General features: G+C 37.7%; 1 pseudogene; it reads right to left on the reverse strand.

Annotated features, from left to right (window-relative positions):
- Window positions 1-19471, reverse strand: part of LOC149180753 (CDPK-related kinase 3-like) — a 32413-nt pseudogene extending 12942 nt beyond the window's left edge.
- Between the last annotated feature and the right edge of the window lie 350 nt (window positions 19472-19821).

Genomic DNA, 19821 nt, shown 5'->3' on the forward strand with positions numbered 1-19821 from the left:
ATACGCGTCTGCGGCACGTCCAACCCACGTGTATACGCTGATTTGTCACAATGAACCTGCGTATATCTCTTTCTTGACCTTTGACCTGCTGTACTAAGATCTGTCCTCTGATTAAGTTGCCATCACCTGTATCAACCTCTGAGAGAGTTGCCATCAAGGACAACACTTGTATCATAATGCCAACATAACCCATCACTTTGGATTGTGGACTACTCTTCTTTCCACCTTGTGATGTCATTCCACTCATGTGTTCCTTTTCGGATGCACACTATTAGATGATTCTAAGGGACACACTTCCTTTTCCCCTCTGTCTGTTAGAACCCCCATGCATCTCACTTGAACCAATACAAGGTCACACACTTTCTTACGACCAAAAATATCATACTTACCTGTACGCGCTACCACGGCCAAGGCACTAATTTAATACCCATGGTTGGGACTCCTACTCCAAATGGTATGAGGTGTAGTTGGGACTTCTTACTGGGGAGATTGCTTGAAATGTTGGCAAGTCAGGCGTCGTCAACATTTCTGGCACTAGAAGGAGGGGCAGATGAGAAGATGAGTCCTCAAAGTCTATTTTGAATATCTGCACATCATTCATGGCTTACATTAAAATCTCAAATCCGACATGTTTTTATCATGCACATGATTTCAAAGTGTCAGAGGTTGTCATTGATGACTTGTCACCAATCACATACAACAGTGAAGGAAGAATAGCCCTATTAAGACACAGAGTTTCCTTCTTAGGCTTCTGCGAGAGGAATGAAGTCCCTTTGGATGAAATTTGCTGTGGGTTATTCACTCACATGTTTGGATGGTGTGTTCAACAATGGTGTATCATATTTCCTACAACCTCTATTCACTCTTTTAATCACATGATCAGAAAGTTAGGAAATTATTTCTTTTGTTGTGACTATAGAGAACTTAATAGAAAAAAATTGGAATTACGGAAAGCACCAGATGAATCTGTTTCTCAATTTTGGGATTGCTTTTGTAATATTTCTTTTCAAATCCCTGAGGATAAAGCTGATTCAAAATTTCTGAAAGAAATATTTCAGTGTATTCTTCACATATCTAGAAATCCACATGACTTAGAATCATTCGAACCCCTCCCAGCATACCTTGGTGTTAGAGCTTCCAAATTTAAGACATAAAAGGTCGTTGTTGCGAGTGACTCTCTATCCTTTTCTCATAAAACAACTCTAGCTTCACAGGACGAGGTGGGAGAAGTTGTGAACCCATCTATTAAACTATCACCTCCTCCCACAGCACTTGCCCTGGATATCTACACAGATTTGGATTGCAACCCTAATGATTTTCATGTGACCTTGTTGTGTCAACCTCCATCCTCTAGTTCCTATGATCCTCAAGATTTTATTGTGCTGTGTTCACCCATTCCGAACTCCACAAATGTTGTTCACAAGGATCAAGTTGTCGATGGAGTTGGTGTTGAGCAGCCAACCTGTGCTATCATTTTTGATGAGTATGTGTGGGAATATGAAGAAGACCTATGGTGAAGGATGACCTCCTTATGTCTGTAACTCGTTTTCTTTATCCTAACATCTTCTGTGATTCTACTATTTCTGATTTTTCTTGTGAAAATTCATACCCGAATGTTTCCACTTCTGATAATTCACAAGAAAAATAGGAGGTTAGTCCATCATTTGAATGTGGAGAGAATTTTTTTTTCTCCCTAAATCCACCCTGTCTGTCACCTTTTCTTTCTAGAAATTCAGGGAGTGAAAATTTTTGTGTCTCATCAACCCCTCTAAATGATTCATCAGACCATGAGGATGTCGATGCTCATCTTGAATTTTATGATTGTGGCTATCGTTATCCTTTTACTCATTCGTGTGATCATAGTTTTGATTCAATTACTATTGATATTTCTAAGCCATCAGTCTTTGATGATCTATTTGATGATGATTTGGAAACCCCTCAAGCTGTTGAGGCAATTCAGCTCGAGATGATGGTTATGTCAGGTTCTCGTTGCCCTGAGGTCAGTTCCACTTCTGATAAGAAATATGTTAAATCACCCTGAATCCTCATCACTCTCTTATTTACATTGAGAATCAACTTGATCTACAAATTCCACATCCTCAACCAGAATCACACAATCCTATTGCTCATGCATTGGAGGATTCATACGTAGCAAGTCATGTTGTGAAACAAAATTTTTCTTCTTTTTGCATGTTTTCTCATTTTTCAAGGTCAAAAGAGTGTAAATGTTTGTTATCTATGCACAATGTGATGAAACACCATGATACATATGTAGAGTGCCTATCATGTGCTTTTACTCTTTTCTTTTCTGTGGATGCATTCAAACTTTGAACGTGTTGGTTTTCATCACTTCATATTTTTTCTTTCTAGTTTTCCTAAATGTCTTTCTTTTCAACCATTCCTTCACCTACATGGGCCAACTAATGCACCGATGGCTTCATTAGAAATATCACTTCAAGTGAGAAGGCCCATGCACTATTTAGCTTGGGGGTAGGGTTACTATTTGCTTTCTTGTTTTTCTTTTTCTTACTTGGTTTCTCTTCATGTTACTACTTTCCTTTGCTTGTTCATTTGTTTATGGACCCATAGGATTATCTCTCCCATGAAACCATGTTTGGCTTCCTGAGGCAAGCGGGGTGAAATACAAGAGGACTTGTACAAATATCAACATTTGGTTACCTTTCAATCCCCTCTCCTTACGAAGATATTCCATTTCTTTTAGTTGATGATACCTTGATGGAAAATATGTTCCTTTCAGAGTGAATCTTGGTGAAGTCACAATGCTTGCACATTTACCTAGTACCACCTAGTCTAATTGGTTTTCTATTTTCGATTAACCCTTTTCGACTCAGTCAAGTAGAGTAAGGTGCAGTAGAAAACCTTTACAAGTATTTCAAAGGTATATATAACATCCTTCTATGAAGGGATAACCTCTTCTGCTCTCAATAAGTCAAGATCCCTCTTCTACCTCATGAAATAAATAAGTGCCTATGCACAGTTATTTCAAAAATGAAAAATGAAAAAAAAATGAAGGCGAAAGAAGAGAAAGTATTTTTGCATAGGGATGTGAAGAATGTATCTCCATCTAGGTACTTTTGAGGCTCACTGGTAGTGAATAAATGCTTGTGTTCCTGAAGTGACTTCGTCGGGCACTGTCCAAGCCTGCTAGTAGTGGAGAAACACCAAATATGAAACTAAAACTCTAACAGTCTATATTACTTGTGCATCGATATACCCCTCATCCCCAATCAAAATAACTCAGCTAACTTGGCTTGGTATGTGTGCTGACCGATCAAGAGAATGGTAGGGATTATATCTTTGACTCAAGCTAGTAAAGAAGCCATGATGACGAAAGAATTGAACAATACTTCCAAAAGAGTTAGAATCGCTTTACATGAGACAAGGTCCATATAGAGAGCTAGAGTTTTACCTGTGTGTCGTTAATGTTGTAGCGGCTACAACCAACCACCAAAAATTTTCCTTAGCTTTCTTTTGGAGCCTCCCTACTCAAATATCAGCAGCTTATGTTACACTACACAGGTACTTTTTCTTTCATTTGATTTTTATCTTTCTCTTTACAACTTGTGTTTTCTTACTTGCTTTGTTTTCCAAGCACAAGATGACCTCCTCACTTGGTTGCAATTTGATTTTATCACTGCCTTGATGATCTATGCAATCCAAGAGGGCAACCAACCTTGCTCTTAGGAGCTGTGTAGTTCAACCTAGCAATGAGCTTTGGCTCTAGAATTACGCAGTCCTAGCTAGAAGCTTGTCTTCAGCTGGGAAATTGCACAAAGCATGAGAGGCAACCATAACCACTCAACCCAAGAATCACACAGAAGCATTCCCCCAGTAGCTACCCGAGGCATGTGCTAGTTAGTTTCCTAGTTCTCCCCATCACTATGCAATTTCTCCATGCCTGCACTGCAACATTTTCTGAAAAATAAAAAAGGAAAAAAATGAAAAAATCATCCCTAAAAAATAGAGACCTATTTTTAGCAGTAGAAGTTACTTTTGAGTTATTTTTGGAAACTACCGCCATGTGTTGATTTTTTGTAGATTTTTGGTCTTGACATCATAAACCCTAAATATATCAAATATGTTTAATGGATTCCACCAAAGCTCATTTTCACATTCGATCTTGGAGCTCTAGAATTCCCGAGGACATTTGGGATATTTCAGCATAGTCGACGCAACTTTTCTGGGTAAGTCTTTCTTTTCTAGTATTTTATTTCTTTTTCTGTCACTTTTGTTTCCTTGGCTTGTGAGAGTGGTGTTTTACTCGTTTTATTGAGTGAAATCTGGTGTTTTGATTTTTTTTATCTTGTAGAAGTGTTTTTTTAAGTTTTTCATTGCCTTTCCTAACTGTCGCATGCATAACCCAATTTTTGCACTAACTGATGCCATTGTGGCGACTCTCTCCATGAGCTTCATTGTTATTTTGTTTGACTGATTCTTGCATTTTTTTAAATTTCATGCATCACCATTCACTCATATCTACACCAACCTTCACTCACAGATTTAGATCTACTCATTGTAATGTTGCCCTTAGGTAGATCTAGGCTTCCTTGGTCTGGATCTAGCTCTTCTCGACATGCACTGCACATTTTGGATCTCAAGGCTCTACCTTGGCTCCTGGAATTGTGTACAGGATGCCAGTTACTAGATCCAACTACATACTGTGCATTTCTAGGAGTGAGTCTCAGAGTCTTGCACACTAGGATTGCACAATGCATAGTCCCAACCAACATCAAAGCTAGACGAAACCGCGCATTGCACAATTCCTGTCATCAGTAAGCCATAATGGACTAGAATTGTGTAGTTCCAGTCATGATCACCTCTCACTGGTAGTTGGTACTATGAAATGTGCCGATCCAGCTGACATCCCTCACCTCTCAGAGCCAGAATTGGGAAATCTTGCCTAACATTTACCCAGTTTGTTGCATGACCTGTCTTGATGCGCTTTCGATATCAAGCTAACATTTGCATGCCATGAGTGTCCTCTTTATCTCTAGGTACAATAGTTTTTGAGTAGCTTCTGAGTAATACAGGTAATAAGGCTTCCAAGAGAGTTAGATCAAAGGATATTGTAGAGTGCAGTACTAGAGATCTAGTTGAATAGGTGCCAATGAACTTTCTAGTTTATGCAAACACACATTTGTTCAAAGAGAATAGGAAATCAAGGATATATTTGTAGGAAGTTTTAAGGAAGATTTGGAAGATCGACAGGTCTATGTCAACATCCACAAGTTAGGCTTGTACAATATTGCATGCAGGTACCCCGCCTTCCCATGTTCAGATATCATTCACTAGATTGTCTCACATACCGATCTCGAGATGATGACATTGAGCAATGCCAGTGGAACATAGCCTGCTATCTTCAGGATGAAAAACTATCATCAGACGTATCACTTACCATAGCTAGTGAACCACATGGATGCACTCTTCTATACCCCCAACAACAATGTGAACATTAGAGACATCATGAAGCATTAGGTAAAATAGCCATCAAAGTTTAGGTCGACACCCAATCAGGTCTACAACACTAAGTCACTCAGGAAAGCCTACCAAATCTTGATCATCTTTGCATGCTACTTGTATGGTCAAGAGAGCACAAATACCTTTTTGTAGAATTAGGTAAATTTGTTGGATCAATTGGAAAATGAAGGAATGCCATTCAATACGTTAGATATATTGGATCTTTAGTTGAAGATGAACGTGACTAATGCCCAGAATCCACCTAAGGATGAGGAAAAAAGATTTTATATGTTTGTGTACCTACTTGATGCTATATGGGCCTAACATCATTTTCTTGTTATGGTTTGGACATAGATACCATCAAAGAATGTTGTGAACATTTATTGTAAGTTTATTTCTGAGTGCAGTTACTGAGGAGTCATGGAAAATCTATTTGACCATTTCATTATCCTGGTTTACAAGATGATCTTTGAGCAGGATCCACCTTGCATGTCCCAAGAAGCGATGCAGTAATTGCTTAACATTAAATATTGGTATGCATCTCTTGGTGGGACTTTCATCATCGTGCTTGGTGGGGAGAAGCCTCCACATATGCTACTAAGGTTTTCCACGGATAAGTTGTTCATGCAAGAGGTTGCATATCAAATCTCCATAGGGTTATCAATAGGCCTAATCTTCCTTTGTGGATTTGATTGTATGAGATTTGGAGCTTGAAGGATGCGGATGCCAAGGTAAAGGCATTTGATAAGTTTGAGTTCAACACCAAGGATTTAAATCCATATGATCCCCACCGCATATGCAATAACCATTGTGCAAAGTTGTATTATCCATGGATCCATGGGCATGTCATTGGGTATAAGCAAACCCTTGGAGGTATTGTTACAACTCCTATAAGATCAATGAACCAGTCAACATGGATATAGAATGGAAAGTAGCTCTGTAGGTAGTAGTTCCATAGGAAGCAACAACAACAACAACAATGACAAACAAATCGGCGCAGGAAACAGGAAAGAGCAAGATTTCTGAGAACCCAGAGGCTTAGCAAAGCTACAAGTTCATAGAATATCTTGTCATTGAGAGAGTAGCTTTAGAAATAGAGACAAAGAGGCAACACCGCGTAAAGAGAGTAGAATGGAATAAGAGAGAGAATCAAAGGTTGGAGGATGCAGAAAGGAAGTTATAGGAAACATAGAAGAACATGAAAGAAGAGAAGGAGCTAAGGAGGAGAGAAATGGAAAAGAAGAAACATGAATAGGAAAAATTCAAAGTGCAATGATATAGAAAACTATGGCTATACAGGTGGAGGAGTTAGAGAAACTAGCAGGTGAAGAAGAGAGTGAGAAGGTGAAGGCTTGGTAACTTGCTCACCATATTAAGAAAATGGTTGAAGAAATAGACATGGAGTTGGAATAGGAGCCACAGGACCAAGATACCGACCTCATACCAAGAACATTTGAGGTCACACCTCAGTCTCCTCCACCTCTAAATTCAGAACCAATCCTTAGCGAGCAAGGATAGGTTGTTCTCCTTGATGATGATTTAGTGATGGATGTGTACAATCTGTCATTTGATGAGTCACAAGAAAGGATTGTATAAGCACAATGAAAACAAATCCTGGATGATCACATGTCACCTACACACATCGAGAAAAGGGTGATTGTGTCATATGTTAGAATACATCCAGCTTCCATGTATGATGGCTCTAAGGCTTATGCAGAAGACATAAGCTCAATTGTCAAGTTATTGTTAGAAGACAATGCTCAGATGGCAAAGGACTTGTAAGAGGCCAATAAGATGAAAAAAAAATCCGTAATATTTTCTATGGAAGAGATGAGAAAAATGATACTTGTTGAAGTATCGACTCTTGAGAGCACCATGAAGAAACTGTATGAAATATTTGGTACCATGCACAAGGTGGTTATTCATCTATATGGTTTTCAATAGTAGTGCATGAAGATTTCCCAAAATCTCAAAGATATCCACGATGCTATTATGCATGTATAGGAATGGAAAATGAGGTACACGAGAGCCTTGATGTACTTTCATAAGATAATGAATCCCCACACAGAGCTAGACAAAGCATGACTTCAGACGTTGTTATGAAACTAGGAGAAACTCCCTCTTCTCATCACTACCATTGATGCTTCCTATGCATGGTTGTTTAAGAGCTTGGATGTCATAGTGAGGACACATTGGATCCCTTCAATCAGATCCATCACTCAAGCCCTAAAGAAGAACGAAGTCTTGTTGGAGATCGACAAGTACATGGAGAAGTTGATGCAAGAGGCCACCAACGATGACTTGTAGTTGAGTGCTGAAAACATGCAAAAGTACATCAATGGTCCACCCACACACAGGACAATGTTGTGCATGCTTCAAGATGAGTTGGAAAAAGTTTCTAGAACCATATTCCTAGAAGCCATGGAGGCAAGAGTTCATTTCAAAAAATACATCACCAAATAGTACGGGGACACAATAGTGTAGTACCAAGCTTAGTATCCATTTGTTAGGTCCTTATACTACTAGTGTAACCCCTTATTGTTATTAGTGCAACACTTTTATTATATCGTTCCACCCATGTGGTCCCCATATTGTTATTATTTTGCCCCATAGAAGCCCACTATTGTTATTGTTGTGCCCTTACATTATTACTATTATGTCAGCTCTGATTATATTATAACCCCTTAGACTCCTATATATAGAAAGGAGGTATTGTCATTTGTATCATCCAAGAATTGTTCATTTGTGTAATGTAAATGAGGATGCCCCCTCGAAGAGGCTTATTTCTAAGGCATTGATCTATCTTTTCTATCTTTTCGTGAGCTAGTTTCATAACACAGTTCATCATTGAAGAACATTAAGAGGATTTTGCCGAGTTGGTCTTTCCTCAAGATTCTAAGTGATCATGTTTGTCTTGTTAGGTTTACTGAACCAATTTTGTCCCACATGGGTATATGTGGAAATTTTATTATTACTTGTAAATTTATTGTAAGTGAAATTCCAAGTGTCATCAGTGGAATGTGAACAATCACTATGTAATGTAAAGAGTTATTTATAAACGAGTTGAAGATTCATCGGGCTGGTCAAAGAATAAAAGTGTTATGTCAAGGGTCACCCCACCCTTTGTTATATATAGAATCTCATAACAAATATTAGAGGCTTTTGTGGAGCCAAGTTTTGGCTAGGCATTTCTTAGAGAAGGCTTGGAGAGAATTGTGATGAGCATTGGCTTCTCCATAACGTAAAACGAGTACACTTCTTTGGAGGAGCAAGTGGTGTTGACTGTAAGGTTCCACTACTAGGGCTCGTGGCTATCAATGGTGTATGTATGGATGGAATTTCACTTAATAATATAATTGGGCTAGCACATTTTCATGCATATGTTTTTATTGTAGTTGGATTATTCTGGTTGCTTTAGTGATGTATGTTATTTAAATTACACATTTGTGTATTAAATATTTTGTATGCAAATGTATGAACCTTGTTGGAGATGTGTTCTTGGATTAAACCATCACTTTGGATTGTGGAGTACTCTACCTTCTATCTTGTGATGTCATTCCAATTATGTGTTCCTTTTCGGTTGCATACCATTACAGGCTTCTAAGGGACATAATTCCTTTTCCCCTATATGTTTTAGAACCCCCATGCATCTCACTTGACTTGTTGCAAGGCCACACACTTGCTTCTGACCAAATCTATCATACTTACCTCTGCATGCTACAACAATCAAGGCACTATTTTACTACCCACTGTTGGGACTCCTATTCCAAATGATCTAAGTACTAGTTGGGAATTCTTACTGGGGAGATCCCTTGACATTTTGGCAGGTCCAAGACCATTAACAATGTGCTAGTATCTAAACTACTCAACATGGTATGAATCTACTTATGTATTAACGCTTGTCCAATATAGTAGAGAAAGGATAAGGGGAAAATATAAAGAGAGAAAAATAATATCATGGGTTCTAAAATAATTCTTTAAAGGGTAACCTCCTCTTCTCTCAATAATTTGGGATCCCTCTTCCACTTATTGAAAATAATAAGTGTTGAATCATATTCATATTAAATAAATAAATAAAAAGTGAAAGAAGAGAAAGACTTCCTACGCAGGGAGGTGGAGAAAGAGAAATTTTTGGGGTATATTCTAGGCCTACTAGAAATGGATCAATGCCAGAGATGAAATATCATACTCTAAATATCATAAACCCCTCATGCATATTACCCTTTCCTGGATTGAAACAATTGTGATATGGCATATCTTTTGTGCGTTGAACCAAGTAAGAGAAAGTAAGGTGTTATGTTTATAACCGGGTCGAAAGGGGAAGTCAAGGAAATATAATTGGTGAATCAATACTTCTTGAAGGATTAATCATTTAACTAAAAAGCCATTCCCAGATAGAGAAGTTGAAGCTCACCCAGTGTGTCACTAAGTGTTTCCCTCGCTGTAAAACCCTCCAAAAATTTTAGTAGATTTAAATTTTGGATCCTATTTCACTATCTTATCTAGTGTTTCCTTGGTCATCGACTGTCGCTTAATTTTATTCTATGTGTTTCAAGTGTTCTTGATCATCCTTATGAATTTTCATATTCATTACAACATATCCAGCGCATTTCATGGTCCTCACGCCTTTATTGTTGTAAAACAACATGTTTGGTTTGCAGCCATAAACATAACATTTATTGTACTTGGGGAATGTATGTAATGTGGAATTTCGATGTCTATTTGTCATTTTAAAAACTTTCCTAAATTTTCTTGATGATTTGGTACATGTCACACATTATTTTTTGTTTAAACTCATTTTTTTCAACCCTTTTTCTATCTTCCAGACTTAGGAAAAAATTGGTTGCAAAATAAATCCGTTAAAGAAAGAAAGCACATGAGAACTCTATGAATCTTTTATTGTGGATCCTTAATTGTTGATAAGTGTTCCTTGTTCCCTCCAAGAGTTCATGTTTCACTCCTAAGCTTCTTTCCCTTTCCTTGTTCCAAATTGCACCCTTTGAAAAACCAAGTCTTCCTTTGAGTGCGTTGCTTTGACTTGAGTAAGTGCTCCCCCTTGAGCACATGAGTGCACCCAAAACACCTAAAGCTCAATGATTTCATCCATAACCGATGTTCCCTATACCCACCTTGTCCGGTTTATTACATGAGTGCACTTCGAAGCCTTGAAGCCTCATCCTTTTTCCATCAACACTATGTCCTACATCCTCCTTTGCCTTCTTGAGTGCATGAACATACCCCAAAGCCTTGAATCCTCTCCCTTTAGTCTCGATATCTACACCATGCACCCTCCATGTCTCCTTTGGGTGCACAATGCACCTGGGAACCCAAAATCCTTCTCCTTCATCCTTCAGGCATCCACCCTGCACCCTCCCTTGAGTGCCTCTCTTGCTTGAGCACATGAGCACATCCCAAAGCCTTAAAGATTCTTTTCTTCATTCCTTTAGTTATTTGAAGTGTTCCCTACACCTAAAATCTCTCCTTACCTCTCCCAAGTGCACTGTTAGGGTGTGAATAGAAAATGTACATGAAATATGTTGGACTAGGGGAATTTTAGGCTAATGGTTTCTTGCCATGAGTGATTGTAGTTATAGGTATTCTAGGAACAACATGGAAAGCGTGCATGAAGAATATAGGGAAAAGAAGGCAGCCATAGGAAGCATGCAAAAAACATAACACATTGTATTCTTGATGATCAAAGCATCTTGAAATCTCCATCAAACCAAAGTCCCTTTGGAGGGTGAAGACATAAACGATCATAAGTTGCATTCAAAATAAAGACATGAGTGGCAGCCATTTTACCCATTAAGGAAAGTCCATTTCATCAGTCACTATAATTCCTAGTCCTCACTAATATTAACTCATCATGTCTCATCACATGATGATGTGGAATTTATGATGTAATGACATAATCACTGTAATGAAAAATAAGTTGAATTCCAAGAGTCATGTATGGGAAAAAGCACCATGGAAATCTAAATGACATGTAATACCAAGAGTCATTTGTAATTTCAAATGTCATTTGGAAGTCCCAATGTCATAGAAGTCCAAAGGTCATTGGGATTTGGAAATTCAAGAGACATGAGGATGTGAAAGGTTATGCCTCAAGTTATAAAAGGATCATCACTACTCATACAAAGGACTTTTAACCTTGGCTTCTCCCACAAGGAATTAGGGAGATAGAGTTAGTACTTTTGGGGAGTAAGTAGTGGCTTTAATGCTCCACTATTGTACTAGTGATCCTCATTGTCCTTATGTATCTTGGAAGTTTTTCTTAATACTTGAAGCCTTCTAGACACCACATTTTCATGCATGGATTATAGCTGTTTCATGACTAGTCTTTGAATGTTTATGGTTCATGTTAACTTTCACATGTACCTAAGTAATTGACCTCGTTCGATTAATTTGGTCATTAACTTATTGGGAATGTGTTGTAATTATTGTAATGATCATCACATCTATGTGAACTATTTTTCATGATGGTAGACAATCCTTTATCATCTACGTGTGTCTCCATTAGGGTAGTACTATTACTTCTCTTTTAGAGCTTCACTTTAATTCGCATCTACAGTAAAAAAAACCTTGATAAATCTCAAATCAAACATTCACAAGGTGCACTTTATTGCTCATTCAAAAGCACATGTGTGATTATCTCTCATGCTAACTACTTAAGCTAAGGAAAATATTTAAGTAAATGACAGTGAGGTTGTATTATTGATGATATTCCTACATGAAATTGTGTGAGATACCCTATATGTTGGTGGTACTCAACACCATCAACAAAATATTAGTTAAAACTACCACATACTTCACTATTTTCTACCTGGTGCACAAGGTGAAGGTGGATTTTCCTATTGAATGAGAGATTCCATCTTTAAAACTTGCTATTGAATTGATACCTAGCACTTCCATTGAGGAAGAAAATCTTGTACATTTGGCTCTTCTTGATGAAAATCATGGTTATATTTCAATTTCCAATGAGACTCATAAATATTTTATGAAAGCCCAATATGATAAGTTTGTGACCTCACATTTTTGTGGAAGGAGATATGGTTATGTTCTATGCTGAGGATCATGAAAAGTTGAGTGCATGAAAGATCACACCCCTCTTGAATTCACCCTATGTAATAAATGGGTTTGAAAAAAAAATGCCTACCATGTAGTGGACCATGATGGAAATCCTTATCAGAGCCACATAATGGTCTCTTTCAAAAGAAATAGTGTGCATAATTCTTCTATTTTAATGGTGCTTGTACATATTTTTTATAGGTTTTGGGTGTGGTGTATCTTTCCTTTTTTATTTTCTGTGTCTACAATACTTGAGTGTTGAGTTATGTGAGGTTCTTTATTATCATATGTTAAATCCCTCCATGATCTATGTAGGCTATGTGTATGCTGCTAATTGTATTGCTCAAAACCTAGCTTCCAATACTTAGGTTCTCTTTTCATCCTCCAATGAGCTTGTGAGTTTAGGGGTCAATTATCTTAGCCCTCTGACCAATAATATGGGTAAATATAGTGCCATCATTGAAATATTTTCTAAGGTCGTTTCCTTTGGGATCTTTCACTTGGTCATTGAGCTTATCTTGTAACTCATAGTTTCTTATTTGAACCATGGATATTATGCTAGGAATCATGCATTGTTTCATTAATATTTGAGGGTACGTCTCTTTGAACAACATTTTTATATCAATTCCTACATTCATACTCCTAGAGACTCTAACATATTGGTTGATTCAATGGATAATTATCTCAAGGATTAACATATGTCTCATTAACTTAGTAAATAATGTACATCATAAAATCATTAAAAGTATCAAACAAAAAAACATAAGAATAACCTATACAAGTTAACACCATCGTAACCATCGTATATATACCATAGGTCTAGAAATAATTTTTTACATCATAGATGTAATAGCCCCAGGTTAAAAGTTAATGTAATAAAGGTTAAAAGCAGAAAAATACAACCAAGGTCATGGAACACATATTCCAAGTTGAATGTTGGGAAAAACATCCTAGTGGGTTTCACTTTCAGTTTATTTTTGGTTAATGAAATTAGCAAAGGTTTTGTAAAAGGAAAAGAGGCATGAATTGGCCTTAATTTATGAAAAATAAAGGAAAATAGGAGAAAAGGGAGATGAAAGGTCACAAATTTGCATGAGAGAAAAACTGAAGGAAAATGAATAAAGGCCTCAATAATAAAAAGGCTTATGAGGATCATTTCACAACTTTTGTTGGTTTTAGATTTCTCCAGTTTAGTTTTGGAGCTCTCTCTCTATTCTCTCATACTCTTGCACACATAGATCAATCTTGGAGTGCTCTAGCATTAGAGAAAGGAAATCAAAGGAAGGACAAGATAAGAAAAGGAAGAGAAAGGAAGGTTGTATAAATAATCTTCAGCAGGAGGATTTTGTAGGTAACAGGATGCATGTGTGATTTCATAGCTAAGGTGTGAATGCATGGTACATGAATTTGTTCATTTGGTCCATTTGTTATCATTGGCATGGGTTTTTCCAAGTTTGGCAGTGGTTTCAACCTTGCCGTTCCATTTCCTGGATAGCCATTGTGTCATGGGATTCTTTTCATGGTTGAGCTTTGGATTTTTGGAAGGTTTTGGAACCGGGTGATGTGGTCTCACGAAAATTCCCAAGGTTTGGGGGTGGAGGTGGTTTAATCTTCAGGAATCCCTTGACAAGTGGGTGGAGATAGGAAAATTCTGCAAGGTAATGGTGAAGAAACTCTGAAGAATCTAATATTATTTTGGCTTTGTGATCTCTTGATTGATTTTGGAAAGATATCAATAGCTCGAGGGTGTAGGTGGTTTAATCTCCAGGAAACCCCGGTTATTTATGTGTTGAGATCCCACATTCAAACTTTGAATATGGCACAGGGATGACTGTCAAAAAGAAATATTTGGTTCAACCCAATCTATGGTCAGGTGGTTTGTGGAAGTCCTTGACTTTGTTTCCTTTTGCATAAGTTAATAAGAGCTATTTTTCTTATTGATATTTATGAGCACTTGTACTTGTTATTATGGTGATTTAAGGGTTTCTATTTCATGGTTAATAATATGTTTATATGTTGGTTATAAGCACGGATTTGTATTATTCACTTGCTATGACCTATTGAGGATTTTATAAGTATTTAACGGTAAATGAATGCATGGGCTACCAAGTGTTATTGCAGCTATTATGAGAGGGAATTACACCTTCTTGGTGATTCTCATATACATTTCAAACCCCTGTCATCATATATGCATTCATTACTTGTAGTTTACATGTTTACCACGTGTTTGACAAAATGAATTTCTTGGTTAGGCCTAGTTAGGTCAAGTTATTATTCAATTTTTGTATGAATTAAATTGTCATTATGTCATTTATCACTCTAAAAACTTAAAAGAATTTCTAAGTAGTGGTTTAGAGGATGGCCTGGAAATGTTTCTTAGATCTCAAGACTACAATCATTGAACTGGAAAATTTAGGTCACAACCACATGGAGCAAGGCTTGTGACTATAGTTGGAGGCCTTCAACCGAATGTAGGTAGTGTCAAGGGTGTGGTTGGGAGTTTAGGTCTTTGAAACAAAGTTCCCGCTGAGGGATTGATGAGCTAGGGTGTTTTTTTAACTCATGGGTGATTTGCAGTCCCTATAGGATGTCAATTTGTGGTTAGTATGTCTCAATTGTAGGCCCCACTTTCTTAAATATATCTAGGAGGTTATTTCATGTCATAGTGGTAGTCTATTTCACATTTACCCATAGGGCTCATAAAAGTGGGTAAATGTGGGAGGGGGTGTTATAATAAATACTTGGATTACTATTGATGATCTAGAAATTCTACCAACACTATGGGATCTTTGAAGTATAAAGTCTCGATTAGACTCCAGACCATTTGGAGTGTGATTCCCATCTAGAATGATGGACTGGCTACCATTTTTTTAAGTTTATGATATGCCTTGGCGAAGATTGACAACATAAGAGGGAACCCATATAACTTTTGAGACATGCATGTAATTTTATCCTTGTCAAATATCAAAATTATATTGTGCACAAAATACTTTCATGAACAAAGTAAATAATGCGATCCTCTAGAAGAACATTGATAACACTACTCTGATAAAGACGCACATAAAGAGAAAGACTTGTGAATTGATTTGAAAAATAGTTTTCAAACATACATGATCATGAAAATAAATAGGACATACAATTTTGATTAAGATATGTATTAAAGACAATAAAGTAGTTCATTCTGTTAGTGCTCGAATCTATCTCAGGCTGAAGGAAGGCAAGGTTCGAGGCAACATCAAACCAAGCTCAGCCTCATAGCTAGCCCTACGAGGACAGGAGAGGGATCTCTCCGGGTCTATCTCGATAAAATGACCAATAGGGTGTGAGATGACTTAAAATGGGAACTGATTTTAGGCTAGTAAATAGATAAGAAAGGGTATTTTGATAAATGACTGGGTTTTCTGGGCAGCGTGGGATCAAGGAACAACATGAACAGAGAAGTTAAATCAAAGACACAAATTATCTCCTGAGGCAAGATAGGCAAGAGATTTAACATCAAATTTGAAATACTGTGGAGTGGGTGAACTGTTGAGAGGTTGACAAGGGCATAGAAGATGAATCCTTGTCAAACAGAAGAAAACATTAAATATGAACACTTTCCCAAGGCAGAGCAATAAATTGGATTCTGCCTTTCTCACTTTAAAAGCATTCAACTGAAAACGATTATGAATGAACTATGAAACGGAAACAAGAGACATATGAAACAGGAGAAGAAACACATGCTAAATTCATACCACAAGGATCTCACAAAATAGAGCTGTACCATTCAATTATTTCTCTGTCAAATCTGTACAATGAAGCGATGGGTTTTTTCCTCCAACACTTTCCTCAGAAACTTGGAACCCTTTTCACATAATTTTCATACAATAAATAGACTCACTCTATCAAAAAATGAATCGATTCAGAATATGGGATGATTTAATCATTACTAACTGAAGATGAAAAGCCATCCATCGCTAAAGGAGCAGCGTTACATTTTGCTCGGATCTGAAAGAGTGACATCTGTAGGTGTGAATCCCTTGAAATTCTAACTGAACTCAGAAATAGACCATCGTTTCCTATTTTTCGGCTGTGGTAGGTATTCTTCATTTAATTAGGCGTTGGACCTTTCACCTTCTCTTTTGCCGTTTAAAACCAATTTTTGTAATTAGCGACAGATCCATCAAATTTAGTATATCTGGAACCTTGGATTCCTTCATGGCCTCTGTCGAATTTCTCATTAGAGCTGATTTAAAATTTTCTAGAGAAATCCTGGCATCGTTATCAGGTTGCAGGAGCTTAAACTGAGCTCTGAGGTACACCAATTCATCCTCACTTAATGATTTCACCAGTGCCTGGAACCATTTGGTCACATCAACTCCTTATTCTTGAGAGCTACATGTTTGAATGGTAATCAGCGGAGATAAGCTTTAACATATTTGTACACCGAAATATCTAATGGAATTACATGTTTCCCACAAAGCCATGGATGAGAAAGGGCCTGAGCTGCACTCATTCTTTTGCATATATCTTTGTTAAGAAACCTTTTCACAAAATCCTTAGCCTCAGGAGAGATAGAAGGCCATGGTGCATCATCAAAATTAGGTTCAGTGCTCAAAACTTCATGAAAAATTCCTGATTCAGAGTGTGCCCAGAAAGGTCGACTACCACATAGTAAGATGTACGTTATCACACCAATACTACATACATATGCTTCCCTACTATATGATTGGTGAACCTGAAGGTGACAAAAGGCAATTACGCTCAAAATCCGCACAACAATACTCTTGGCATCTTCCTCTGAGAACCTCCCACCACTGGACAAAATTTTGTCCAACAGTTCAATCACCATCTTACTTTGTGCCTTGTACCCCTCAATAGCCACAGTTTTGCGTTCAACTGTATCTGGAACAATATTAGCATAAAAGCCTTCCTTACCATGATTGTCCGTTTTGAATTGATTACCATCTCAGAGTCTCATCTGGAAAACGATATTTAGTTTGACCCGTTGTCTTTAAAGATATCTCAGTTGTTTGTATGATGGATTATCTATTAGGAGGTCGTTCTGCGAATTGTTTAGTTTTCCTTTACATTTGTCATCTGAAACTAATTTTTCAATAAAAATTGATTTTCCATTAAAATTTTGCCTATAATGAACACACCCAGCTACAATTCTCCTTTAATACCACGTGTAACTCAATCACAACAAATTCATTACTCTGTTTAGCAGGCTCAACACGTATGATTAAGCGTCCTTCATCCCTCTGAACAATGCATTGGTTTAAAAGGGCAGTCTTTGTGTGCCCAGTATGAAGATATCCACGTAGTTTCTGAGGAACATGTGTACATACGTTTAAATCCAGCTCCAGCCAAAAGATATAGATGTTTTCCAACCATACATTGGTCTGGGCTGTCTTAAACTAGTCACGGAATATATCTATGGCTATTTCATGGAGATCCTTTCATGATCAATACTTTCACCTCGATTATGACTTCATTTCCTATGTTGAGAGAAGGTATGTTGGCGCTGAGATCATGACCTTTGTAATGACATTGTGGCTGTTTATTTTTGGGACCATTATTGTTATCGTGACTGCATTCCAATTGCAGCTGCGTTTCAATTGTGTCTAGCATGAAATCATATCCAACGTCTCAACTGAAGTTGTAGTACGGGAGGAAAACCAAGGAAAAGAACACCTTTTATTGCCTTCTGAAGTCCATACTGCTCTGCATGATATTTTTTATCACCATTAAGTTGTTTCAACCTCAACATACTTATTAAATGAAGCATAAACATCTCGGCGGCCTCTAATATCAAACTGTAGATCATAGAATGATTCCTTCCTTGTAGATTTATAATCCTCATTTATACACTCGATGTAGTTTCATATGATGTCTTTCAAATAGATGGCTTTATCGTATCCTCAACAGCTGTCCCCTTCTAACTTTTTTGCAGAGTACTCGGTTCAGCGCCTGCCCATCCTGTTGCATAAAAACAATCATATGTGCCCAATCTGAATGATTTGGTTAAGTCCTTTGTTGAAACGCTGGCGTCACTGCACTGGATTTATAAAACAAGTTCTGTGGAGCCAACGAAATACTGTTTGAGGGCATATCATTCTTAGTTGTGGGCATGTGATAGTCAACATTTCTGAAGTAAGGAATATGAAACGATATCTGAAACAAAGAATTCATGTAGGGTGTCGCCCCTTGTTTCTTCAGCACAACAAATCCCGCCTTCCTTTATGAATCATACGCCCAATAATCAAGTATCCTTCGTGAACTGGCTCCTGCTATACTAACTAACATGTTTGTGCTGGTTCTATTGTATCAATGACCCTAAATCCATTTTTATGCAAATCCTTTCAGAAAATACACAACTGCTTTAGAATCCTGGTGAATGATTTTCTCTGGCTCTTGGAGAAGAATTGAGCCGCAGCAAATTGAATTTTTTATGTATTGATGATAAATTTCGGCCTTGGGGCTCTGTGCGCTGCGCTTGGTGAGTGTGTCACGCCAGTGCAAAAAATGCACTGTGGAGGAGCGCTCAATGCACCGCGCGGCCCATGTGCGTCGCGCCAGTCATCCTATGCATCGCACTGGCCAATTTCATGCTTGATTCTCTTGTTTTTTTCATTTAAATTTGCCGTTATTTCAAAAGGAATATCCTCCTAAGTTTGGTTGTCCAATCACCTAGGGTTCGGATGTGGACACTCAAGTAATCGTTTCCTGGAGCTGAGGTAATAGAAAAAGGATGCCATTCAAAAGAGGATACCGCCGGGCAATCGACAAACATGTACTGTCCACTCTCATACTTGAAACCTTGTGGTTTTGACACGTGAAGAGACAAAACATTGCCTGGATAGATGGCTACCTTGAGGATTTTAACGGATTTGTAACCTGATCTGAAAGCTCTCAGAGTTCTTTCTCCACCATATAACAACATCGGAACTGCAAGGTGCATTCATGTCGTTTTCTTGTACCAACTGTGACTGAGGTACAGATATATACCATGGACTATCAACAACACATAGACGATTACGAATGAGTGGTGTGAATACCAGAAAGCATTGAATCCTGTGAGCCTTTTCAATGGTTTTGGAGGATTAAGTTTATTCCTTCTGAACCACGGAGTGGCCAGAACGAATGCAGATCGCCATGAAGATCACCATCATAACACCTATAACGCCCTCAACTTCTTTGACAAACCACCAGTAATTGGGAGGCCTGTTATGTCCAAAGAACTGTTGCAATTATAGCTCTAATGAACATGTAAGGAACATGCTGACTAGGTAA

The sequence above is a fragment of the Pinus tabuliformis genome, chromosome 3_2 (assembly GCF_031772625.1).
Source record: "Pinus tabuliformis cultivar Carrire ecotype Pingquan chromosome 3_2, CPIR1, whole genome shotgun sequence".
Taxonomy (NCBI): domain Eukaryota; kingdom Viridiplantae; phylum Streptophyta; class Pinopsida; order Pinales; family Pinaceae; genus Pinus; species Pinus tabuliformis.